Source organism: Pteropus vampyrus, unplaced genomic scaffold (genome assembly GCF_000151845.1).
Source record: "Pteropus vampyrus isolate Shadow unplaced genomic scaffold, Pvam_2.0 Scaffold37, whole genome shotgun sequence".
Classification (NCBI taxonomy): domain Eukaryota; kingdom Metazoa; phylum Chordata; class Mammalia; order Chiroptera; family Pteropodidae; genus Pteropus; species Pteropus vampyrus.
The window spans coordinates 4,361,222-4,369,252 of NW_011888818.1; the positions used below are offsets into that span (position 1 = coordinate 4,361,222).

Sequence of the window (8,031 nt, forward strand, 5' to 3'; positions counted from 1 at the left end):
TATTATACATCGGTGAATAGCTCATCATTGTTATTGATGTGTTACTAATTGTCCTGGCAAAAAAAAAAAAAAATCAAAAATCTACACCCACCTAAGTGGTGTGCTATATTGGGAGCTGTAGGAGCTAAGAGTCTTGAAATTATATATAAACAATTTGTATCATATTCTCAGATTACTTCATCATTTTTTAATATTTTATGATTTTTTAAATATTTTGTACAGTATGATTAATCCTATGTTATTTGGTTCACACAGTGTTACTTTTTAGTGTTACAGTATATGTAAATAGTTTAATATATATAATTAGCTTTCTTGATATCCTTGCATACAAGTGATGGGAGGGCCTACATTAAATTTAGGGAGAAAAACTTTCCCCTACTCCCTTACTGTGTCCACCTTAGAGGAGAAAACTGCAGATTAAAAAATGCAAGAAAATCTTGTTTTTGCCAAAAACTTGTCTTGCCACAGAGACATCTCAGGCTTAGGTTTAGGAAACATTTTATATTCTGAAATTAAAACAGGTATGAGAGAGAAATAGAAGCTCATAAGCAAAATCAGTGAAAAAAAATTTGTCAAATAATAGTCTCAAACTTACATGTAGTAAGCATGATATTTTTGTGACAAGATGATAACAGAGAAAGGGCAACTAGTCCAGAAGGATAAAATACAGTATCTTTTATTCCACTGGATGGAAATAAGGTTAAATTCTGTAGATCTAACTTATAGGAGAGATGGGAAGAGGAGTGATCTGTTTTGATGATTAAAAGGTAAACTATGAGCAGTTTAAACATGATCCCTAATAATTCTACTACCAGAATCAACCCCAGATAAAACTGATGCATTGCCTAGGAAAAAAAAAAATCCTTTACACTATTTTTACCCGTACAAAGAGCTGAAACCTGCACAAATAGTTGGTGTCACCTTAAAAAGAATGCCCTCACTAAAACAAACCTAAAGTATAACATTTTCAAACCTCAACAGGAAAAGTGCCTTCAGAGAAGTGAAGCAAATGGACCAATGGTAATTTCAAATTGTTGAGGGGGACCTTGACCCTTGTTAAAAAGCAAAAATTCAATTGGGTAAATTTGAAGGTCTAATTGGCTTCATTGAGCGATTCATGAATCAGCAGCATTCCATCTAGTAGATAGAGATGCTCAGAGAAGCTGTACAGTATAGAAAGCTTTTATAGGCAGAAACTGTGCAGGACAAAAAAGCTATCATCAAAATAAAAAAAAAATAAAAAAAAAGGATTGTTTTATGCAAGGTTATTTTTCTTAGGGAAAGGCTGGGGTCTCACAAGGCAGATTGCCTCAGCCTCGTTTGGGGGATGTATAGGGCCCGCATGACAGATTACCTTTCTGGTATTGACCAGAAAATTCCAGACTGGTCAATTAAGATTACATTCCTGAAGAAGGCTGAATGGTCAGGAATTAAGTCTAGATTTGGTATCATGGGCTTTAGCACAAGTGACTCCATTTTGAACATGTGGTTTCCTCTTTAACACTCTATTCTGAGGCTATTCTCTCTCACTCACATGCTCATTTACTTTTTATTACATCAATGCGATCTAATTTTATCCTTTTTCCTGAGGTCCAGAGCCATCTATAGCTAAGCAACAACTTGACATCTCTATGTGGTTTGCCCATATGGGTCTGATCCTAATATGACCCAAAATGAACTCACATCTGTAACCTCCATAACTAGCTCTATCTTCAGTGCAAGAAAAAGTTACATTGCTCAGAAGAATGAGAATCATCCTGGAAATATTTTTTTCCTTTGATAGCTGTCTTATTTCAGGTTCCCTAGAAGCAGAGACTGAGGGGTTTGGATATAGAAGGTATTCTTCTTCTTCTTCGTTTTTTTTTTTTTTTTTAGGCAAGACATTCCTTGGTTGATCTCACAGATTGCAAGGACCTTGTCAGCTTACAATCCTTATTTTTTAAATTTTTTACAGCTACAGCACCTGGTCTTCCTAGGTGATCTCCCATCCAAGTACTAACCAGGCCCAACCCTGCTTAGCTTCTGAGATCAGACGGGATCGGGCTTGTTCAGGGAGGCATGGCCATAGACCAGAAGGTATTCTGTATCAAGGGGACAGTAATATAGAGACTGCCAGTCACCTGGCTTCGGGAATTGGTATGAGGAATGAGGAGTGGTATCTATCTTCCAAGCAGTTTCTCAGATTTTCCTGTAGAAGGGATTAGCTGTGAGTCTAGCAGCCGGCTTAAAGGACAGCTGGTCCCGTAGAGGAGATTTGGATGGGGAAGCACAGCATCTTTTCTACCAAATATATCTAGTTCTTTATGCTCTTAATAATTCAAATCTTTAAATAATTATTGATTCAGTTACTTTCCTCTGTCACTCTACCATCACTCTTGTTTTAGACAATAGTTTTGGTCTTCAAGACCTATACTATGTCCTTCTAATTATCCTTCACACATCCACTTGTATACCTCTCCCATTTATCCTCACAAGACAGTCAGTGGCTTGTTGAAAAAAAAAAAAAAGTTAAACCACAACACTGTCTTATTTAAGAGTTTGAGATGAATTCACAAATCTATAAAATAACCTACAGAATTCAGTGTGATCTATTTTTAGTCAATCTCTCCAGCCATTTCCCTAATGATATATCTCCTACCTCACTCTGCTTTAGCTATGGGAGGATGTGAGAGTGCCCTGAAAGCATGAAGTTGCCTCCTACCTAATGGCTGTTGTGTAGTCTATTGTTTTATTTCCTAAACACTTCTCTCCGGATAAAGCTAATTCTAGGTAAAGATCTCATCTTAAGAAGACCCTCTCCTTGCTTCCTGGACTAGATTTGAGCCTCCATTAATCTCACAATTCACTACACTTTAGTAGCACTTTTGTCAGAAATATGACTTTGTGAGTGTGAGCTTACCTATTGAAGCATCTATCTCCTATACCCCACAGGACTGTTTAACTTCATGAAAGTAAAAAGCTTATCTGTTTTATGTTTACTACTCTGTTCCCCTTCCCTAAAAGTCCTTAACACAAGCTAAACTCTCAATAAATATATGGTGAGGAAAACAAATTAATGAAGTCAAATACATATGGGATAGAATATAAAACCAGTAATATTGCAACCATTCTTATCTAAGCTCTATGAAAACCCCATGTTCCAGCTGAAATTGAGTCAGAGCTATTTATAGGCAGTGATGATATGCCTAAAGAATCTGCATTATGTTCGTTAGGAAACCTAATCTGAGCACTTTTTCATGAAAACTAATAAATATAAGCATAGTATCAACTGTTTAGTAACAAGTTTGCTATATTTTATTTGCGGGAAAAGAATCCATGGGTTGGGAATACTCTTCCTGGGGATTTGAGGTAAGAGCAAGTTTTATAGAGCCTTTTTAAGTGGCAATGTGGAAATGGCATGATTGGCTAGCAGGTCCTATATTCTAGGGTAAAATAAGCTAACTAAAGCAGAGTTGGAGGATTGCTATTGGTGTCTTTAGGTTTCCTTGACTGTGTTTCTCAAAAAATCAGGTTGACTTAGGTTTAGATTTGTGATGTGGGTTAGGCCACTGGGGCAGCCTCCACATTGTGGGTCCTCATGTACAGATTGACTTTATCACTAGTAATTATATAAAAGCTAATATTTTTGAATGATTACTCTTATATAGGTGCTTTTCTAAGCATTTTATATGTATTAATTCCTATAATCCTCATATAAGTTAGGGACTATTATTTTTCAAAATTTATGTTGGAAGAAATTGAGAACAATTGAGGTTAAATAATGTGTCCAAACTCACACAGCTAATAATTATGAAGCCAATATTCAAACCCAGGATGACTTTTCTTACCATCCTCTCATCCAGGGCACTCATAGTGTAAGGTCTGAGAGTGTGGAGTTTATAATCAGAAATATGCCAGTTGATTTGTAGCTCTGACAATTTATTAGTGTACGATATTAAGGAAATCCTTTAACCTCTTCAAATCTGTTTTCTTATCACTGAAGTGGAGGCAATGAAAGCATCTGCCTCCCAGGACACCATTTAACACAATGCCTTTTAAGTAGGAAAAACTCGAATAACGATAACTACTGTCATTGCCATTGTGATTATGCATTTGTTTGCAAATAGCAGAGGCTAAATTAAACTGCCATAAGTAATAAAGGGAAATGGTCGACTCATGCAACTGAAAAGTTCAATGCAAGATGGACTTCAGGCAAGGGTTAGAACAATGTTCCCTAGGACTCAGAATTTTCCAACTCTGTTCTTCTGTCCTAGTAGCTTTATCTAAAGGCTAGATCCCTTTATGATCTCATGATCTCATGATAGTGGTAATGAGGGTGCTCAACCCCTTTTGTTTATTGTGAGAGTGTTTTTCCTCCAACCACCGAACAAATTCTGAGGAAGGAAGTTCTGGGATTTACTCTGTTTGGTATAATTTTGGTCAGGAAGCAAAGCAGACGGGCGATTGCCATGATACAGTTGCAAAGATCTGGGCTCACTGAGGCAAGAGGAATAAAAGAGGAACAGAGCACACCCCAGAAGCCAAGGCCACCTAAACCTCCTGCCTTCCACACAATGGAAAAAGAGTGGTTCTTCCAAAGAACTCCTGGATACTATTGAGAGGCAATGGTGCTAGATGACAGTCAATGCATTTTTACTAAAAGTTATTACCTCATAGTGTTTTTATTATTAATATAAATATCTATGTAACAGATACTGGATGCTGACATTTCTATTTGCACAATTGGTTATATGTAACAAACAAACCACGAGATAGAGATAGAAATAGAAATAGAGATAAAGAGAGACAGGTCATATGGTCCCAAATCATAAAGTGTCAAGTTAGTCTTGGAACTTCTCTGGCATATATATTCCAAAATCAGATTTTTAAAATTTGTATACATATGTGTTACTGAACTTAAGGAGTTCATTTTGCCTGCATGCGTCAAATCTCAAAGAGGCATGGACAGGAGTTTATAGCAAAAAAGGAGAGATTTATTTAAGGAAATGGCACCAAGGCCAGAGACACAAGCTAGCACTTAAAGACCTGGCTATCAGATGGCCTCTCAGGGATAGGTTATATCGGGGAAAACTCATTAGCAGCTAACGGAGTTGGTATCGTGGGCTCTACTGATTGATTGGCAATGGTAGGAGGGAGTTGATCAGGTCCCGATGTGAGTACTGGAGTACTTCTGTCTGTTTTTAAGGAGATGCTGGTAGAGTCCTTCCACTTTAATGGGTGTGGAGCTACAAGATGCTACCTTTAGTGTGACTGAAACTTTTTTCTCTGGTTGACACACCTGAGGCTTTGTTCCTAAGATCTTTAGATGCTGATCCAAGGGTTTAAGGATTAAGGGAGTGGTCAGCAAGAGGTAGAAGGATAAGGTAAGAAAAGTAGCAAGTGAGCCCAAGGCCTGTTTGAATCAAGGTAAAAAAGAAAAGAAAAAGTAATTTAAAGAAGTGAAGATTGGCCTGGTTACATGTGGATTCTAGATAGTTCATTTTTTAAAACTAATTTTGAGACCTGTTTGATGAAGATCTCTATTGATATTGGGATCTCTGAAGGGTATTTTTTGTTTGTTTGTTTTTTGTCTGTCTGTCTGCTTGTTTGTTCTTTTGTTCTTACCCTAAGAACTAGGTAAGTATTCCTGGCAGAAGTAATTTCCTCCTGAAGCCATGACAAACACTAATTTTTATCATCACCTACAGAGTTTGTATAAATAACTTTTCTTTCCCTCTCCATTGAATTCAGAACTATTCCAACACTTAAGAAAGTATCTGTCCAATAAATTGTTAAATTTGCCCTATCTTTTAGTGAAAGCAAAGTCATTTTCAGTTCAACTGAGGTATGAGATCATGTCTTTAAATACAGAGAGTTTATTCTCAAAGTGGTTAGAGGAGCCAGATGCATAGTACATGTTCTTAATGTCAGTATATTTTACTTAGAGAGGTATACATTTTTCCAGTGTGTTTTATTTTGCTTTTATTTAAAATGATTTTAAATTAAAGAGGTATATTTGTATCATATCAGAGGAGTGATAAAGTCAAATCATAGTGAAGCTTGGAGGAGGTTACCTGTATTTCGGAGAAGTTGTATTCACCATCGTCGACCTAACCCCTCCCACATCCCAGAAAAATGTATTGATGTAATTGAGAGGTGTCCTCATAAATTTGGAAAACAATAATTTTGTAAACAAAAAGCTCAGATTAAAATGTCAGCTCCACCAATTCTGTGTGACTTGACTTTACTTTTATTACCCTTAAAACAATTTCTCTATCTGTAATGGAGTGAAATTAATTTAGAAAACAAACAAAAACAAACAAAAAAACAAAAAAAAATGTTTTTATCCTACAGTCAGAATTTTATATGTTACATTTTAATTTGAAATAATCAAATTCATTCCTCTCAAGAGAATGTAGAAAATGAGTTCTGTTGAATTTACAACAAAGCTATGCAACAATTTCCTTGTCCTGTGTTTAGAATCCATTAGGTCACATGCTCATACTAAAAGTATTTTCAACTACCCAGTTATTAATACCTTGCCAGATATTTGAAATCTCTAAAAATTCTAAATTTATTCTTTGCATGACAATCTTTTTTTAAAAATAAAAAGCATCACTCCTTACTTGCTGATGTTAAATTCACACATCAAATTTTGGCATGGTTAAAAATATCTGTCTAATGAATCTAAAATGTGAGGATTTTTTCCCTCAGTTGGTCTTAACTCACACCAAGTCATAATAATGAATTTATTTTTTCTCTTTTCATTCAGCCAATACTTATTTAGAACCTACTGTGTGTTAGAATCAGGTCTCCGGCTAGGTTAAAGCACTTCAGTTTTGATTTTGTAATGTCTCTTGTGCGGGAGACTTCTGCACTTACTGAACTACAATTGCTTTTGGTTATGTAATACTAATTTAAAGGAGAAAATACTTTCATTTATATACCTGGAGTTTCCAATAAAAGGCAAGCTGAAAAATTGATTTTCATTGCAAGCAGACACACATACACTAAAACATTTTACCAATAAAATCTACTTTCTCTTTTTCTAGACTAGTAACTTCAATATGAAGAGGGAATCTGTGCAGGCATGCAAGAGAAAAATATTTTTGTATTATTTTATCAAAGGATCTATAAAGACAGATTGAAATGCATCAGTTTCTAGTAACCAGCAGATGGTGCTTTTAGTAATAAGTTTATAAGAGGTTACTTGAATATATTTTCTGTAGAATTATTATTTTTTCTCTTTTTTAAAAAATCTAACCAGAAATGAGACAAGGTATATTTTGCCATGACATGAAGCAAAGTCTGTATTTTTATTGTAAATAACATTTATACTTAGAAAGCTTGGCACAGCTTTTTCAATATCCCTATCAGTTATCTTTCACATAATGAGAGAAAATATCAAAGAAGCTGAGCTTAATATAGGTATTGTAACCCAATAATTTAATTAAATTCTGTATGTTTATGTAGTTGGAGTAATTTAACTGTAATTCCAATTACAGATAAACTCACATGTATTGTTTTTACTTGTGCTGTTTTGGTATCACATTTTCTTTGAATGAATAATATTTTTATATATTAAAAATTAAAAGTTTTAAATGACTAATATGAGTAAAATTACCATGAAGAGAAGATTATTAATCTCTAATAACAACAACTATACTAGTGTTTGCTCTTGGCATGTTTTATCTGGTCTCTCTCTTTGGTTCTGATCCCCATTTCTTTTATATCAATTGTATTATGCTCTTCTAGTTCTTCACCTCGAATTCTTTTTTAGACAGAAATTGATTTTAAATAAATAGTTAAATGCACTAGCTAATAACACTAGTTGAAAACAGCATATCAATATGGTGTTTAACAGCACAATAGTAATTTCACATGTTGTTTGAAGATATTAAAGAGGAAAACATTAATTTCATTTATGTGGAAGAATTGTGCAGAGTACATTCGAGGTCATCACAATGTGAAGACTAAATTCAATTTTAATAACATGAAAAGTTTTATTCTCCTTTCATGGCCATTGTCTACTAGACGGGAAGTTAAGGGTGT

At 34.9% G+C, this 8,031-nt stretch overlaps 1 protein-coding gene and 1 pseudogene across 3 annotated transcripts in view; one reads left to right on the forward strand and one right to left on the reverse strand.

Annotated features, from left to right (window-relative positions):
* Positions 1-8,031, forward strand: part of LRRTM4 (leucine rich repeat transmembrane neuronal 4) — a 674,925-nt gene that overhangs the window by 185,629 nt on the left and 481,265 nt on the right. The gene's annotated exons all lie outside the window — the stretch shown is intronic.
* On the reverse strand, positions 1,952-2,070 carry LOC111738371 (annotated as a pseudogene).